This window comes from Rana temporaria, chromosome 8 (genome assembly GCF_905171775.1).
Source record: "Rana temporaria chromosome 8, aRanTem1.1, whole genome shotgun sequence".
Classification (NCBI taxonomy): domain Eukaryota; kingdom Metazoa; phylum Chordata; class Amphibia; order Anura; family Ranidae; genus Rana; species Rana temporaria.
In genome coordinates, this window is record NC_053496.1 from 23,260,248 (window position 1) to 23,278,430 (window position 18,183).

At 44.1% G+C, this 18,183-nt stretch overlaps 1 protein-coding gene across 1 annotated transcript in view; it reads right to left on the reverse strand.

Moving 5' to 3' along the window:
• MGMT (O-6-methylguanine-DNA methyltransferase) overlaps positions 1-16,938 on the reverse strand; it is a 622,894-nt gene extending 605,956 nt beyond the window's left edge. The window contains exons 1-2 of the mRNA XM_040361401.1: positions 16,888-16,938; positions 450-484 (exon numbers count right to left, since the gene is read on the reverse strand). The gene's annotated coding sequence lies outside the window, so the exon portion shown is untranslated. The remainder of the gene's footprint in view (positions 1-449; positions 485-16,887) is intronic.
• Between the last annotated feature and the right edge of the window lie 1,245 nt (positions 16,939-18,183).

Sequence of the window (18,183 nt, forward strand, 5' to 3'; positions counted from 1 at the left end):
AATTTGCATAATCAAGCACAAAGGGTGGCGCCATTCGAATGAAACTTCCCCTTTATAGTGCCGTCCTACGTTTTGTACGTCACTGGGCTTTGCTCAAGCATTTTTTTTCACGATCTTGTGTATGCAGGGCAGGCTTGACAAGAATCACGTAGAGAAAAACTTATTTTATTTCCATTAAAAACGGTCATGTGTACGCGGCATCAGAGTTTGATAGGCTGTTGGTAGCCAGGCTGGATGGTGTTCCTGTGGATGGTGTGCTTGTACATCCCTGCCGCAGCTAAATGCTGTAGCCTCATGCACCGTGGCTAGACATGGAGAGTGCATGTATGCCAATAATCATGCCATCAATCAATTTTTTAAAACAGTCGACTGCGAGGAATTCCAAATCTTGTACGGCAACACATTCCACAACACAGCTACAAATACCCGAAATTTCCCCACAAACTTACTTTAAAAGTCTTGATCAAGTGTGAATGAATTTCTCCTATAAAAAAAAAAAGAGGAAAAAATATATAAATAAATGTATATATTATATATGACAAAACTATGAATGCTGTTAGAGGCAGATAAGCACAGTGTGTTGTGACACACAGAACATTCAATGGCCCAGATTCAGGTAGCAATTGCGCCTGCGTAACCATAGTTACGCAGCGCAATTGCTGACTTGCGCCGGCGTAACGAGTTCTCCTGATTCAGAGAACTCGTTACGCCGACTGCAGCCTAAAATCTGCGTGGCATAAGGCTCTTATGCCATGCAGATTTTAGGCTGCATTCTTGCGTTGACCGATAGGGGGCACTCCCATTGTGGTCAGCGTATAGTATGCAAATTGCATACTTACGCCGATTCACAATGTTGCGCGCCCCCTGCGTACGCAAGTTACGTCGGTTGCGTACGGCATCTTTAGCGTAAGGCTGCCCATGCTAAAAGCAGGGGCAGCCAATGCTTAAGGATACCCGGCGTTCACACACCGCGACGTTCGAATTTTACGTCGTTTGCGTAAGTGAATCGTGAATGGCGCTGGACGCCATTCACGTTCACTTTGAAGCAAATGACGTCCTTGCGACGTCATTTGCCGCAATGCACGTCGGGAACGTTTCCCGACGGAGCATGCGCTGTACGCTCGGCGCGGGAGCGCGCCTAATTTAAATGATTCCCGCCCCCGGCAATTTTGCCGGCGCGCCCTCGCAATTTACGGAGCTACTGCTCCGTGAATCGAGGGCAGCGCAAAATATTTGCGTGGGCGCAGGGCAAAATCGTTGCCCTGTGCCTCCGCAAATAAAGCGCAAGCCCTACCTGAATCTGGGCCAATGTTATCATTTCTATGTAATGTGATGCACCCTGTATTTCTATGAGTAGTGATATGGGCTCCACATCAGGTAATATCGAAAAGGAAATAAAAGGTCTACTTTTTTTTATTTTTTCTTCAGCAAAACAGGAATTTTAAAGTTCAGTGGGTCATCTATCATCTGTAATGAATCATAATCAACAGATGAAGCTTGCTGAAGTGCGCTCTCATCACACCGTCTGCAGAAGTCTGATCTTCAGGATAAGGTTCTACTATATGATGTACTAGAGACTGTATAAAATACATTACACATATAAGTAAACAGCGTCGACGCAGGGCATTAATACAGAAGATAAAGCCCTTCTCCACAAGACTTTTCCATTCCTTAAATGAGAAATGCTGCAATGTGATTGAATAACCTGATTCTTCTTCAAAGTACTCATGCCATTTTTCAACGTAATTTTATTCCATATGACAGAGTGTCCCACGTTTTTTAAAATCACATTGTCCTATATTCCCCTCTTACTCATGCTGCAATCCCTAAACAATTAAAAACCATCAGCCTTTGAGCCTGTGGAGGATTCCTACACCAGCGTGCCAATAAAACTCTGCTAAGCATTGAGGAAGAATTCATGTCTGTGCATTGGGGTAATGTGTGTACAGGTGTGAGTTGCCCTTCATTTTCAATGGCACCTCAAAACACTAAGGGCCAGATTCTCGTACATCCGCGTAAAATTGTGCGGAGCGTAACGTATCTGATTTACGTTATGCCTCCGCAACTTACACGGGCAAGTGCTGTATTCTCAAAGCACTTGCTTTGTAAGTTGTGGAGGCGTAGCGTAAATCGGCCGGCGTAAGCCCGCCTAATTCAAATTTGGATCAGGGGGGCGTGTTTTATGTAAATATACTGTGACCCGACGTGATTGACGTTTTTCCCGAACGGCGCATGCGCCGTCCGTGGAATTTCCCAGTGTGCATTGCTCCAAAGTACGCCGCAAGGGCGTCATTGGTTTCGACGTGAACGTAAATGACGTCCAGCCCCATTCACGGACGACTTACGCAAACGACGCAACTTTTTCAAATTTCGATGTGGGAACGACGGCCATACTTAACATTGGTACGCCGCACTTATGCCACCATATAGCAGGGGCAACTATACGCCGGGAAAAGCCTAACGTAAACGGCGTAACTTTACTGCATCAGCCGGGCGTACGTTCGGGAATTTGCGTATCTACCTAAGACCGCGTACACACGATCAGTCCATCCGACGAGAACGGTCCGAAGGACCGTTTTTAATCGGTTAACCGATGAAGCTGACTGATGGTCTGATGTGCCTACACACCATCAGTTTAAAAACCGATCATGTCAGAACGCGAACACGTAAACCACGTACGACGGCACTATAAAGGGGAAGTTCAAATCCAATGGCGCCACCCTTGGGGCTGCTTTAGCTGATTTTGTGTTAGTAAAAGACGATTTGCGCTTTTCTGTCTGTTACAGCGTGATGAACGTGCTATCTCCAAAACGAACGCTAGTTTTACAAGAATGAGCGCTCTCGTCCCCTTATTTAGTCTGAGCATGCGTGGATTTTGAATCGATTGTCGTGCGTGCTAACGACCGGTTTTGACCTATTGGTTAGGCTTCCATCGGTTCAATTTTAAAAGCAAGTTCTCTTTTTTTGGACCGAAGGACAACTGACCGATGGGGCGTACACACAGTCGGTTTGGACCGCGGAAACTGAACTTCAGTCCGTTTTCATCGGTTTAGTTTGATCGTGTGTACAAGGCGTAATACAGTAAAGGGCAAAACACCCACACTACAGCACACCACAAAGCACATGCGTTCCTTCTTGATTGACAGTCTTCCGACAGGCTTCCGACGGTTGCATACAGCGCGTCACGAGTAGCCGAAAGAAGCCGAACGTCGGTGCGGCTTTATACAGCGCCTGCGCACCGACATTCGGCTACTTTCGGAAAATCGTGACGCGATAGATGCGACCGTCTGAAGCCTGTCGGAAGACTGTCAATCAAGAAGCAACGCCCAGTCCCGCAGCCCATACCCGGAAGCGGCGGAGAAGATCGCTCTCTAAAACGGTAAGTACAGCTTAGATTTTAAAAAAACTACCCGATTCCCCTAGACAAAATGAGCATGAATCTAATCTTAAAAATTGTCATTTCAGGGTGAACCTCCACTTTAAGTGGCCCTTGCTCTTCAAAAGGTTGGGCACCCTTGCTTTAGGGTATAAAAAGTAGCTTAGCGGTAGCATTGTATTTTTTATTCAAGGCACAAAAAAAGCACCTTTTCCCCCTTACAATGAGCCCTGGTTCACCCCGGTGCAATTTTGTCATGCAACTTGACAAGTTGCCTGCAGTGTTAATTTTGTCGACTAAAACATTTTAGTTGACTAAAAATATGACTAAAACTAAAACAATTGAGATGACTAAAATACGACTAAAAACTAAAATGGAATTTGACGTCAAAATTAACACTGGTCTGTAGTACATGTTCATGCCTCAATACCATAAATAATAACATATTCGATTTTTCCCTCCAGCAGTATATAATGAGTTTGGAAATTGTAGAGAAATGCTTAAAAAATGCATTACACCCATTAGATTTTAGATGACTGAAATTAGTTTTAATCGACTAAATACGACTAAAACAATTGTAGAAGACTTAAATGGGACTAAAACTAAAATCCCATTTTGGTCACAAGACTAAAACTAAATCGAAATATGCTACCAAAATTAAAGGGTCACTAAAGGAAAAAAATTTTTTAGCTGAAATGACTGTTTACAGGGCATAGATACATAATAGTTAACTGATTCCTTTTAAAAATGATTAAAAATTGATAAAAAAACAATCATATAATGTGCCTGCAGTTTAGTTTAGTTTTTGCTGTTGTTTGCTGGTTCTCTGATGTACAGAGAGCCACTAGAGGGCAGTCAGCCAATAGAGAGCAGTGATACTTTGTCTAAAACTCCTCAGCACCAATCCAGTTTCGTTTTACACACAGTAATCACACCTCCTTGATTAGTGACCACCGTGAGAAATCTCCCAGTACTGTGGTTATCAGGAAACAGGCAACCAGGAAGTGTCCAGAACAGAGAGGATTTACAGCAACATGAAAGCAAAAACGAACAATGAGGACATGAAACCAGGACTGCAGCAAGGTAAAGGAAGCTATTTAGCTAAAAAAAAAAATCCTTTAGTGACCCTTTAACACTGGTTGCCTGCAATGGAAACATGCAAATCGTTGCGACTCAAGTCACAGCAACTTTGAAAAAGGTTCCTGCACTACTACTTTTTTGGGGGATTTCATTGTGACTTGCATAGACTTCTTTTTAAATTAAAGGAGTTCTCTGACCTAAAACTTTTAACCCCCGCTGTGCCCGGGCTGTAAAAATATAGAAAATAAACTGTCACTTACCTGCCTACGATCCCCCGTTGTTCCGATATCGCCGTCCCGTTCTCCGGTCCCGGGCCCCTTCCGCTTCCTGTGTGTCGGTGACTCATAGTGCGCTCAGCCTATCAGCGGCCGCAGCAATGTCCCGTCGCGGCCGCTGATAGGCTGAGCGCACTATGAGTCACCGACACACAGGAAGCGGAAGAGACCGGGACCGGAGAACGGGACGGCGATATCGGAACAACGGGGGATCGTAGGCAGGTAAGTGACAGTTTATTTTCTATATTTTTACAGCCCGGGCACAGCGAGGGTTAAAAGTTTTAGGTCAGAGAACTCCTTTAAGTCACAAGCAGCAGTGAAATCGGAGGTGCAAATCGCACTGATCTGTGGCTTTGAAATTGCATTGAAGTAGTGCAATTGTCAAGCCGTACTGGTGTGAACCAGGGCTAAGTGATTTGGCAGTTCTGACATGGTTTATATAAAGTGTGATTTTTAATGACAGGTCCACAGAAATCTGCACTGGATAATGCTTCAGTTTTCCTGTTCACCACTTTTCATGAATGAGCAAGATGTGGAAGTGGCTAAAGCCAGTCATGCCTTGCATTTAAATGCCAGTACATAAAAAGGAAGGAAAATAGAAAAAGTCTACTACCTCTGAAATGGCAGGAGAGATTTTTACTCACATTACGCTTGCTTCATCCCTCCTCAGAGACTGTATGCAAATAATATAAAGTGCCCGCATTTCATAGCCCATTAGTTTATCAACATTTCCACGTGAATGACAAAATAAACCCTTTCAAAAGAATACACTGCATGAAAAAGAAGCAGTGAAGTATAGATGCATCCGTCATACAGTCATTTTCTGTGACTAGTATGTAATGTATCACATCAATGAAGACGACGGTATATACTAATAACTAGGGGTGCAACGGATCAAAAAACTCGCGGTTCGGATCGTTCCTCGGATCAGGAGTCACGGATCGGATAATTTTTCGGATCGGCAAAAAAAATAAAAAATTCTCCCCCACTGTAATATACACATCTCCCCCCCCACTGTAATATACACATCTCCCCCCCCCCCCACTGTTCACCCCCCATCCACCAACTATAGTACCCCCTCGGTGCAAACACCCCCCCTCCTCTCAGTACAAGAGACCCCCCCTCCTCTCGGGGCAAGAGACCCCCCTCCTCTTGGGGCAAGAGACCCCCCCTTTCCTCTCGGGGCAAGAGACCCCCCCTCCTCTAGGGGCAAGAGCCCCCCCTCCACTAGGGGCAAGAGATGGGGGGTCCTCGGGGCAAGAGACCCCCCTCGGGCAGTACAGACACTCCCAGCGTGTGCTTCTTCCCCACGAGTGCGAGCTCCTCCTCTGTGGGTGTAAACAGAGGAGGGCCGCCGCCGGGTGTACCAAGATGGCCGCGGCTCCGAGGCTAGGCCGAAGCCGCGGCCTTTCCTAATGTTATTCCTGCGGCTCCGGAGCTAGGCCGATGCCGCAGCCATTCCTAATGTTATTCCTGCGGCTCCGGAGCTAGGCCGAAGCCGCGGCCTTTCCTAGCTTTATGGCTGCGGCTCCGGAGGTAGGCCGAAGCCGCGGCCATAACGTTAGGAAAGACCGCGGCTTCGGCCTAGCTCCGGAGCAATCCGCGGATCACAGTGTGTTCCGATCCGAAGTGGGTGACCCGTTCGGATAACGGATCAACTGTGATCCGTTGCACCCCTACTAATAACAAGGTTCCAAGTAGAGCTTCAACATGCAACAAGAAGAAATGAGAGTGAGACAAAACATTTTTTGAGCATTCAATTAATTGAAAATAACTAATAAACTGAAACAGGCTGTTTTTCAGCTGATCAAAAGTTTAGGACCACACCTCCAAAAAAAACTAAACCCCCCCAAAACAGAAATCCAACTTCCAAACATGAACTCAGTAATGAGTAGCTCCGTCGTTATTGTTGATCACTTCAAAAATGTGTTTTGGCATGTTTGATGCAAGCTTTTCCATGAGGTGAGTGGGAACATTTCTCCAAGTGGTGAAGACAGCCGCACAAAGGCCATCTACTGTCCGGAACTGTTGTCCATTTTTGTAAACTTCCCTTGCCATCCATCCCCAAAGGTTCTCAATTGGATTTAGATCAGGGGAACACGCAGGATGGGCCAAAAGAGTGATGTTATTCTCCTGGAAGAAGTCCCTTGTCCTGCGGGCATTGTGTACTGTAGCGTTGTCCTGTTGAAAAACCCAGTCGTTACCACACAGACGAGGGCCCTCAGTCATGAGGAATGCACTCTGCAACATCTGGACATAGCCAGTGGCCGTTTGATGCCCCTGCACTTCCTGAAGCTCCATTGTTCCACTGAAGGAAATAGCACCCCAGACCGTTATGGCGCCCCCTCCACTGTGGCGCGTAGAAAACATCTCAGGTGGGATCTGCTTGTCATGCCAGTAACGTTGGAAACCATCAGGACCATCAAGGTTACATTTTTTCTCATCAGAGAATAAAACTTTCTTCCACCTTTGAATGTCCCATGTTTGGTGCTCTCTTGCAAAGTCCAAGCGAGCAGTTCTGTGGCGTTCAAGGAGACGAGGTTTTTGAAGATGTTTTTTGTTTTTGAAGCCCTTCAGTCTCAGATGCCGTCTGATGGTTATGGGGTTGCAGTCAGCACCAGTAAGGGCCTTCATTTGGGTCGAGGATCATCCAGTGTCTTGATGAGAGACCCTGCTTATGCAGTCCAGCAACCGGACCACGTTCAAAAAGGGAGAGTTTTTTTTGCCTTTGCCATCACAACGTGTGACTACCTGACAGAGGATGACAATGAATCCACATCTTTGTACAGATTTGGCCTTTTAAAGGCATGTGGTCCTAAACGTTTCAGTTTATTCGTTATTTTCAATTAATTGAATGCTCAAAAAATGTTTTGTCTCACTCTCATTTCTTCTTGTTGCATGTTGAAGCTCTACTTGGAACCTTGTTAAGATCCAACAATGTAAAATATGATTTTTTTTTTGCCATTTTTCAAGGGGTCTTAAACTTTTGATCAAGACTGTATTATGTATAATGTTGACAATAGATCATTTCTTATTTAGCATAAGGAAGGAACTTTTTTCTTTTTTCCCCTCTGCTGGGGCTTTGAATACCAACTTGGTAACATCAGTGTCCACACACACAGCCAAATTAGAGCATCTCCTTTGATAACCGGGCGAGAATAGGGTCGTGTAAGGCTCCACTATGGGGATAATGACTGTTTGTGATGGTCTGAAGCACTTCCTATTAAGGCAACTAGTACAAGTGCCTACTGGTGTACAGAGCAAATCAAGTAGGAGTTACACAGAAGAGGACAGACATGCTGCAAAAGCTTGATCAGTGAAGAAGAGGAAAAAATGTGTACACATATTAGGGAAAAAACTATATAATTTGTTTAGTTAATAGGTATTTTGAATGAACATGTTTGGGTGCTGGTGGACTGAAAGAATTAAGTATTTTTATTATATGTGTGTGTGTTATATGTGTGTGTGTGTGTGTTCATAAACCGAAAGTTCAGGGTTGTGTTTTTTTTAGGTAATTATATATATATATACACTATGGGCCAGATCCACAAACGAATTACGCCGGTGTATCTATTGATACGCCACGTAATTTCAAAGTTCCCCCGTCGTATCTTTGTTTTGCATACACAAAACAAGATACGACTGAATGAGGGATTGATCCGACAGGCGTACGTCTTAGTACGCCGTCGGATCGTAGGTGCATATTTACGCTGGCCGCTAGGTGGCGTTTCCGTCGAATTCCGCGTCAAGTATGCAAATTAGCTAGATACGGCGATCCACGAACGTACGTCCGGCCGGCGCATTTTTTAACGTCGTTTCCGTAAGACTTTTTTCGGCGTATAGTTACCCCTGCTATATGAGGCGTATCCTATGTTAAGTATTGTCGCCCTTACGCCACCAAAGCTACACCTACGGCGCGCATTCTTTGAGGATACAAAAAAATGTAAGTTACGGCGGCGTAGTGTATCAGAGATACGCTACGCCCAACGGAAATATGCGCCAGGGTACATGGATCTGGCCCTATATATATATATATATACATATACATTGTATATATATATATATATATATATATATATATATATATATATATATATATATATATATATATATATATATATATACACACACACAGTATATATATTAGTATGAAGGAGTTAATAAGGGTTAATAATGGCTAGGTAGTAGGTACAGAGTTAAAAGAAACAAAATAATACATTGTATTATTATTTTTATTTACACTTGTTTAGCCCCTTGTTATAGCAATACAATAAAAAAAAAACAAAGAAGGAAAAACTGTGCAAATTATTCTAATAAAAAAAAAAGAAAAAATAAACAAAAAAACATTGACAGGACCCCAATCACCTACACACTCACCTCAATACAAATGCACAGCATAGGGCATGCACATGTATGTAAACATAGGTTGTGACAAGTGTCCCGAAAGCCACCCAATCCGATCGAATCCCGCTTTGAAACGTCTTCTTTGCCACTTACCATCTGACATCGGCATTTAAACAGATGTGCTGCTTTTTGGACACTTATCATTGCCAGTGTCGTTTGGAAGATAGGCGAGCTCCCTTCCCAGACAACACTCTCGTGCCCAGTACACACGACTGGTTTTCCCGTCCTAAAAACTGCGATGAGAGCTTTTCGTCGGGAATCCCGACCATGTGTATGCTCCATCAGACTTTTTCCCACAGGAAAACTGCCGGGAAAAAAAAAAAGAGAGCAGGATCTCTTTTTTCCCCGTCAGGAAAAAATCCTAGCGGGAACACAGTTCGTCTGTATGCTTTTCCAGACGGGAAAAAAAAACACACATGCTCGGAAGCATACAACTTCATTTTGTCGGCTCGTCGTACTCTTTTACGTCACTGCATTCTTGGCAGACAAAAGTTCACCGGACTTTTGTGTGATCGTGTGTATGCAAGGCAGGCTTGAGAGGAATTCCCACTGGAAAACCGGTCGTGTGTACGGGGGATCAGCGGCAGGCACAGGACTTTTTTCTTATACACTACCTGAGCGGCTTACACACATTTCCTTGGTAAACATAGGCTATGCCCCATGTAAAGGTAAAGGCTTTTAAAGCGGAGTTCCACCTAAAAATGGAACTTCCGCTTAATCCACTCCTTCCCCCCTTACATGCCACATTTGGCATGTAATTTTTTTGGGGGGGTAGTGGGGGCGTCAGGAGGAGTGGGACTTCCTGTCCCACTTCCTCCTTCTGCCGAGGGGCTGGTAAGGCGATTAGCTCAATCGCCTTATTGCAGCCCCTCCCTGTAGGCGAGCGCCTGTCCAATCGGACGGCGCCGCTCGCGCATGCGCAGTGGGTGCCCGGCCGTGAAGCCGAAAGCTGTCACTGCCGGGTGCCCACACTAAGAATGAAGACGCCGGCCGGCGAGGGTGGGCGAGGAGCGGAGCCCCGGCCGGCGCGTCGCTGGAACCGTGGAGCAGGTAAGTGTCTATTTATTAAAAGCCAGCAGCTACACTTTTTGTAGCTGCTGACTTTTAATAAACTTAAAAAAAGGCTGGAACACCCCTTTAAAGTGCCACTCATTTTTTCTTCTTTTTTTTTTTTTTGCAACAAACTCAACAGACGTTTCTCCAGATTTCCGAATAAATATCAATAGGATGATGGATTCACCAGAATAACAATGTAGGCCAAAAAAAGAGGACGGAAGCCTGGGTAGGACTCAACCAACATCCCAATCCATATAACTGAATGCCAACCGCTACAAATGTGCCAATGTGAAATGTTACATAATACTGTAAATATTTATTTATAATGACAATTATTTAAAGGGGCTGTAAAGGTACAATTTTTTTTTTCCCTAAATAGCTTCCTTTACCTTAGTGCAGTCCTCCTTCACTTACCTCATCCTTCCATTTTGCTTTTAAATGTCCTTATTTCTTCTGAGAAATCCTCACTTCCTGTTCTTCTGTCTGTAACTCCACACAGTAATGCGAGGCTTTCTCCCTGGTGTGGAGTGTCATGCTTGCCCCCTCCCTTGGACTACAGGAGAGTCAGGACGCCCACTAACACACAGCTCCTTTCTCTATCTGCAGCGTAGAGAGAGTCCTGACTCTCCTGTAGTACAAGGGAGGGGGCGAGCACGACACTCCACACCAGGGAGAAAGCCTTGCATTACTGTGTGGAGTTACAGACAGAAGAACAGGAAGTGAGGATTTCTCAGAAGAAATAAGGACATTTAACCACTAGCCAAACGCGCACCGTCATTATACGGCGGCAGGTCGGCTCTCCTGGGCGAGAGCCCGTAGCTATACGTCCGCTCGCTCGCCCCCGACTCCCGTGCGTGTGCCCGGCGGGCTCGATCGCCGCCGGGCACCCGCGATTGCTCGTTACAGAGCGGGGACCGGGAGCTGTGTGTGTAAACACACAGCTCTCGGTCCTGTCAGCAGGGGGAATGCTGATCTTCTGTTCATACAATGTATGAACAGAGGATCAGTGTTTCCCCTAGTGAGGCGCCACCCCCCCCCCCACAGTAAGAACACACCCAGGGAAATACTTAACCCTTCCCCGCCCCCTAGTGTTAACCCCTTCACTGCCAGTGGCATTTTTATAGTAATCCAATGCATTTTAATAGCACTGATCGCTATAAAAATGCCAATGGTCCCAAAAATGTGTCAAAAGTGTCCGAAGTCTCCGCCATAATGTCGCAGTACCGAAAAAAAAATCGCTGATCGCCGCCATTACTAGTAAAAAAAATATATTAATAAAAATGCCATAAAAATACCCCCTATTTTGTAAACGCTATAACTTTTGCGCAAACCAATCAATAAACGCTTATTGCGATTTTTTTTTACGAAAAATATGTAGAAGAATACGTATCGGCCTAAACTAAGGAAAAAAAGTGTTTTTTTATATATTTTTGGGGGATATTTATTACAGCAAAAAGTAAAAAATATTCATTTTTTTCAAAATTGTCGCTTTATTTTTGTTTATAGCGCAAAAAATAAAAACCGCAGAGGTGATCAAATACCACCAAAAGAAAGCTCTATTTGTGGGAAAAAAAGGACGCCAATTTTGTTTGGGAGCCACGTCGCACGACCGCGCAATTGTCAGTTAAAGCGTCGCAGTCCCGAATCACAAAAAGTGCTCTGGTCTTTGATCAGCAATATGGTACGGGGGTTAAGTGGTTAAAGGCAAAATGGAAGGATGAGGTAAGTGAAGGAGACTGCACTAAGGTAAAGGAAGCTATTTAGGGGGGGGAAAAATGTACCTTTACAACCCCTTTAATATAATGCCAAGGTCATTGTCTGGAAAAAACAAAGCATACAAAAATAACAGTCATATATAAAGAGATTCAAATTTCTTTCATAGTAACTACTGCTGGACCTCCACAACTTTCTCTTCAAGAAGAGTTTTTTTTATTAATACCTGCTACCCCACCCCACCCCCCCAATGCTATCACAGCCTTGTCCCAGCTTTCTATATGTACACAGTGGGGAGAAGCAGCGATGTGTCAGCGCCATATTCCACTTCAGGGCCCAGAAGATCTCATCTATACCCCTGCAGGGAAGAATAAGATCCAGGCTATTTGCAATGCTTCAGGACTTCAGCATCACAAGAACACAGACATGCCTGCTCAGCACTTTGGCAATAAAAGAGAATTTGTATTGTATCTACAGTACATTAGCCCACCATCAATAGCTAAACAGCCAACATTTCCAGATAAATGATCCCCTATTTGTACTGCTTTGTTTGACAAACAAACTGGCCTTATAAGAGTAATCCAATGAAAGAACCTATAAAGCCAGAAAGAAGAAAGAACTGCACTATAGAGCGCAGGATTTCGCAGGACACAGCAACTTTGAATACGTTTAACTACTCCCATAAACACCAGGAATCGTTCTGCAAACGGTTTTAAAACACAAGCCAAGTTTAATGCATTACCACTCCTGATACATCCCCATTATAACGATTGATAGGGCAAACGTATCCAAATAAACCAACCTTGTGTACATGTATTCAATGAAATGCCCACATCTACAAGCCAGGAGATTCTCCAGACTATCTGCTATTAGGAAAGGTTATTGTTTTCACATACAAAACATGCAATTGTGTGTGTGTGTGGGGGGGGGGGGGGGGGGAGATCTCAGCCCATGAAAAATGGATCCTTAAAGTGATACTAAATACATAGGCCCGGATTCAGTAAGAAATGCCTATCTTTAGGCGGGCGTAGCGTATCTCATATACGGCGCGCTCGCGACCCAGTCCAAAGATTTGTGACCGCGCCCGCGGCAACCGCGGACCCGATCGGGTCACCGGAGCTGAAGAACGGGGAGAGGTGAGTATAAACACACCTTCCCCGTTCTTCTCTGTGGCAGTGTCAGTGATCGTCTGTTCCCTGATATAGGGAACGACGATCACTGACGTCACACGTCCAGCCCCACCCCCCTATAGTTAGAAACACACATGAGGTCACACTTAACCCCTACAGCTCCCCCTAGTGGTTAACCCCTTAACTGCAATTGTAATTTTCAAAGTAACCAGTGCATTTTTATAGCACTTTTCGCTGTGAAAATGACAATGGTCCCAAAAATGTGTCCACCATAATGTCGCAGTCATGAAAAAAAGATCGCTGATCGCCGCCATTAGTAGTAAAAAAAATATATATTAATAAAAATGCCATAAAATTATCCCCTATTTTGTAAACGCTATAAATTATGCGCATACCAATCGATAAACGTTTATTGCGATTTTTTTTTACCAAAAATATGTAGAAAAATACGTATTGGCCTAAACTGAGGAAAAACTATTTTTTTTATATCTTTTTTGGGGATATTTATTATAGCAAAAAGTAAAAAATATTGCATTTTTTTTTTCAAAATTTCGCTCTATTTTTGTTTATAGCGCAAAAAAAAAAAACGCAGAGGTGATCAAATATCACCAAAAGAAAGCTCTATTTGTGGGAAAAAAAGGACGCCGATTTTGTTTGGGAGCCACGTCGCACGACCGCGCAATTGTCAGTTAAAGCCACGCAGTGCCGAATCGCAAAAAGGGGCAAGGTCCTTAACCTGCATATTGGTCCGGGTCTTAAGTGGTTAAATTGTCATACAAATATACAGTATCTCACAAAAGTGAGTACACCCCTCACATTATTGTAAATATTTTATTCTATATTTTCTATGACAACACTGAAGAAATTACACTTTGCTACAATATAAAGTAGTGAGCTTGTATAACAGTGTACATTTGCTGTCCCCTCAAAATAACTCAACACACAGCCATTAATGTCTAAACTGCTGGCAACAAAATTGAGTACACCCCTAAGTCCGTTTTTCCCCCCACAAATAAAGCTTTCTTTTGGTGGTATTTGTTCACCTCTGCGGTTTTTATTCGTTGCGCTATAAACCAAAAAAAATAAAAACGACAATTTAAAAAAATATATATTTTTTTTACTTTATGCTATAAAACATAAAATAAAAGACCAATTGGAGAGGGACCATGCATGGATAATTGTGTTTTTGTGACATTTCTGTGACACTTGTGCCCCAGAGTGTTTGTCTAGTTATAAATACACTCGGGTACAAGTGTCACAGAAATGTCTTGATATGGATAAAAACCCAATTATTCATGCATGGTCCCTCTCCAATAGGTCTTTTATTAACTTTTATTTTGTATCTGTTATTTTTACCATCTTCATACTTTAACTTTCATTAACCACTTGCTTACCGGGCACATATACCCCCCTCCTGCCCAGGTGAAATTTCAGCTTCCGGCACTGCGTCGCTTAAACTGACAATTGCGCGGTCGTGCGACGTGGCTCCCAAACAAAATTGACGCCCTTTTTTCCCCCACAAATAGAGCTTTATTTTGGTGGTATTTGATCACCTCTGTGGTTTTTATTTTTTGCGCTATAAACAAAAAAAAGCATCAATTTTGAAAAAAAAAATCAATATTTTTTACTTGTTGCTATAATAAATAGCCCAATTTTTTTTTCCAAAAATTTTTTTTCTCAGTTTAGGTCGATACGTATTCTTCTACATATTTTTGGTAAAAAAAAAAAAAAATCGCAATAAGCGCTTACAAAATATGGGACAGAATTATTATTATTATTTATTTATTTTTTTACTAGTAATGGCGGCGATCTGCGATTTTTTTATTGGGACTGCGACATTATGGCGGACACTTCGGACACTTTTGACACATTTTTGGCGCCATTCACATTTATACAGCGATCAGTGCTATAAATATGCACTAATTACTGTATAAATGTGACTGGCATTGAAGGGGTTAACACTAGGGGTGAGGAAGGGGTTAAATGTGTACCTGTATTGTGTTCTAACTGTGGGGAGGGGGGTGACTGGGGGAGGTGACCGATCTGTGTCCCTATGTACAAGGGAGACATATCGGTCTCCTCTCTCCCCTGACAGGACGTGGAGCTCTGTGTTTACACACAGAGCTCCACGTCCCTGCTCTGTCATTACAGATCGCAGGTACCTGGCGGACATCGCGACCGCCAGGCACGCGCAACGACATCTCGGGGACGCGCCGGCGCGCTCCCCCCAGTGGCCGGAGGAATCCAGGAGGTCCATAGACGTCCTGTTGGATTTTCAGAGCCACCGTGAAGACGTCATTTTACAATGACCCGGGGCTCAAGTGGTTAATGAGTTTTCCTGTCTATAATCGTGTGTGATCATGGGCACTAGTGATATGCTCAGGAGTTTTTGGACTTGGATCCAAACCCACGTGTGTGAGCCTAGCAATAGGCTATCACCTGTATGGGCCAATCAAATGCGGCCGGGGGCAGTTATAGGAAAAAGTCTGCAGGAGCCTGGCATTGCACCTACCATCCAGGGATGATGGTTGTAATGCTTTGTTGGCTCTGCAAATATATGTGCACGCATTATTATTTTTAAAAAAAGTGGACTCATCCTTTAACCACTTGCCGACCACCTAACGACTATATACGTTGGCAGAATGGCTTGGCTAGGCAAAGCAACGTACCTTGCTTTGAAGCAAGTGTAAATTAAATGTCACTGGCAGAGAAGGGGTTAGCGCTAGGGGATGATCAAGGGGATAAATGTGTTCCCTGGGAGGTGTTTCTTACTGTAGGGTGGAGGAGACTGACTGGAGGAGAGAAATCTGTTGTTCCTAATCACTAGTAAGGATGAGCTCCGGCGTGTTCGCATGGTACACGTGAAGAGTCTGCACGGCGCTGCGCTAATCACAGCCAGGGAGACATTTCCCGATCTCTGCAGCCGAGCATCGGGACAATGTCTCCCTGGCTGTGATTAGCGCAGCGATGTGCACACTTCCTGGCGGGCTCTGCACGTGTACCATGCGAACACGCTGGAGCTCATCCTTAATCGCTAGGAACAGATCTCTCTACTCCCCTGTCAGATTGGGGATCAGTTTATTTACATTCCCCATTCTGGCTCTCTGTGGAGATATTGCCTCCCCCGCTCGCGATTGGGCGTGCACACACACACACCCACAGATCGCCGTATACGCGCCTGACATAAACCTACGGCGATACGTGCAGTACAACTGCGGCAGCTGTTTGGCAAATACCACCAAAAGAAAGTTCTATTTGTGGGAAAAAAATTATAAAAATTTAATTTGGGTACAGTGTAGCATGACCGAGTAATTGTCATTCAAAGGGCGACACCTCTGAAAGCTGAAAATTGTCCTGGGCGGGAATTGAGTACAAGTGCCTGGTAGGCAAGTGATTAAGGGGGAGGGGGGCGGTAGGTTGGCAGGCGGCAAAAACTCACGTTTTCGCTGCCCCATACGCTAGCCTAAATTAAGTCGTATAGTCCAAGGTTTTCCTTCCTCCAGCCCCATAACCTCCTCCGCTACATACAGGAGGAATAGTCTGCAGGAGCTGACCAAGCCCAGCTGCAATGCTCTGCATGTATCAAGGCACGGGTATAAGAAATGCAGATTTTATATTTTATTCATATGGGGACACTTGTGTGTGCCACAGGTGGGCTCTCCATACACTCCGTCCCCTGTGCTGTGTCCTCCCCTCCCCCCTCCTCTCTGATGTTTACAAACACACGTGCTTCCGAAACAACATTCACAGAGAACGACATAACAAAGATACCAACGACAGCCGGAGGTCTCATTCACCGACAACAGCCGTCATATCACTATACACACACTTCCCGCCAAATGTGCGGACACACCTGAGGAGGAGAAGACCCTCACCTGAGATCTTCCCGCGCTCCGCCCGCCTCCCTCACCACACTACAACTCCCACAATGCACCGCGCCCGTCCACACCACATACATATGGCTTCCCTTACCGCTTCCTGTCCTCTTATCATTATCCGCCCTCCTCACTCCACTCCTCAGTGCTCGGTACACAAGTGTCAGTGTGCTGGGAGTGTTCAGAGACACACATCCCACCACATAACGGGGAAGTGCAGAGAAGATACGTATATTGTAATGAGAAGCAGAGAAAAGAGCTGATATACTTATCTACTAATACAATACAGATGTATATACTGTAGATCAATATCATACAACTATATATAGATCAATACAATACAGATATATATATATATATATATATATATATATATATATACACTATAGATCAATATCATACAACTATATATAGATCAATACAATATATATATATATATATATATATATATATATATATATATATACTGTAGACATAGTTGCCAACATTGTATAAAAAAATGCGGGACACTTTTTCACATGTAGGAGGAGCCTTGCTATAATTGGGGCGAAAAATGGGCGTGGTTTACGCAAATAGTGGGGAAAAAAAGAAAGAAAGACCCAGATCCTAAACCTCAATAGAAATATTTGTATTCCATAAAGTTTAAAGCGGGAGTTCACCCGAAAAACAATTTTTAACATTAGATTGAGGCTCATTTTGTCAAGGGGAATCGGGTGGTTTTTTTTTAAATCGAAGCAGTACTTACCGTTTTAGAGAGCGATCTTCTCCGCCGCTTCCGGGTATGGGCTGCAGGACTGGGCATTCCTATTTGATTGACAGGCTTCTGACGGTCGCATACATCGCGCCACGAGTAGCCGAAAGAAGCCGAACGTCGGTGCGGCTCTATACGGCACCTGCGCACCAACATTCGGCTACTTTCGGAAAATTGTGACGCGATGTATGCGACCGTCGGAAGCCTGTCAATCAAATAGGAACGCCCAGTCCCGCAGCCCATACCCGAAAGCGGTGGAGAACATCGCTCTCTAAAACGGTAAGTACTGCTTCGATTTAAAAAAAAACACCCGATTCCCCTAGACAAAATGAGCCTCAATCTAATGTTAAAAATTAAGTTTTTGGGTGAACCTCCACTTTAACAATCAGGAGATAAAGATACTCCAAACACCTGGGGTTAGCGCTTCAATCATCCCGGCACCAAGGTTGCTATGGTGTCAGGATGATTGAAGCACATTATTTATATTATTACATTGTAATAAAAAATTAAATCATTCAACTCA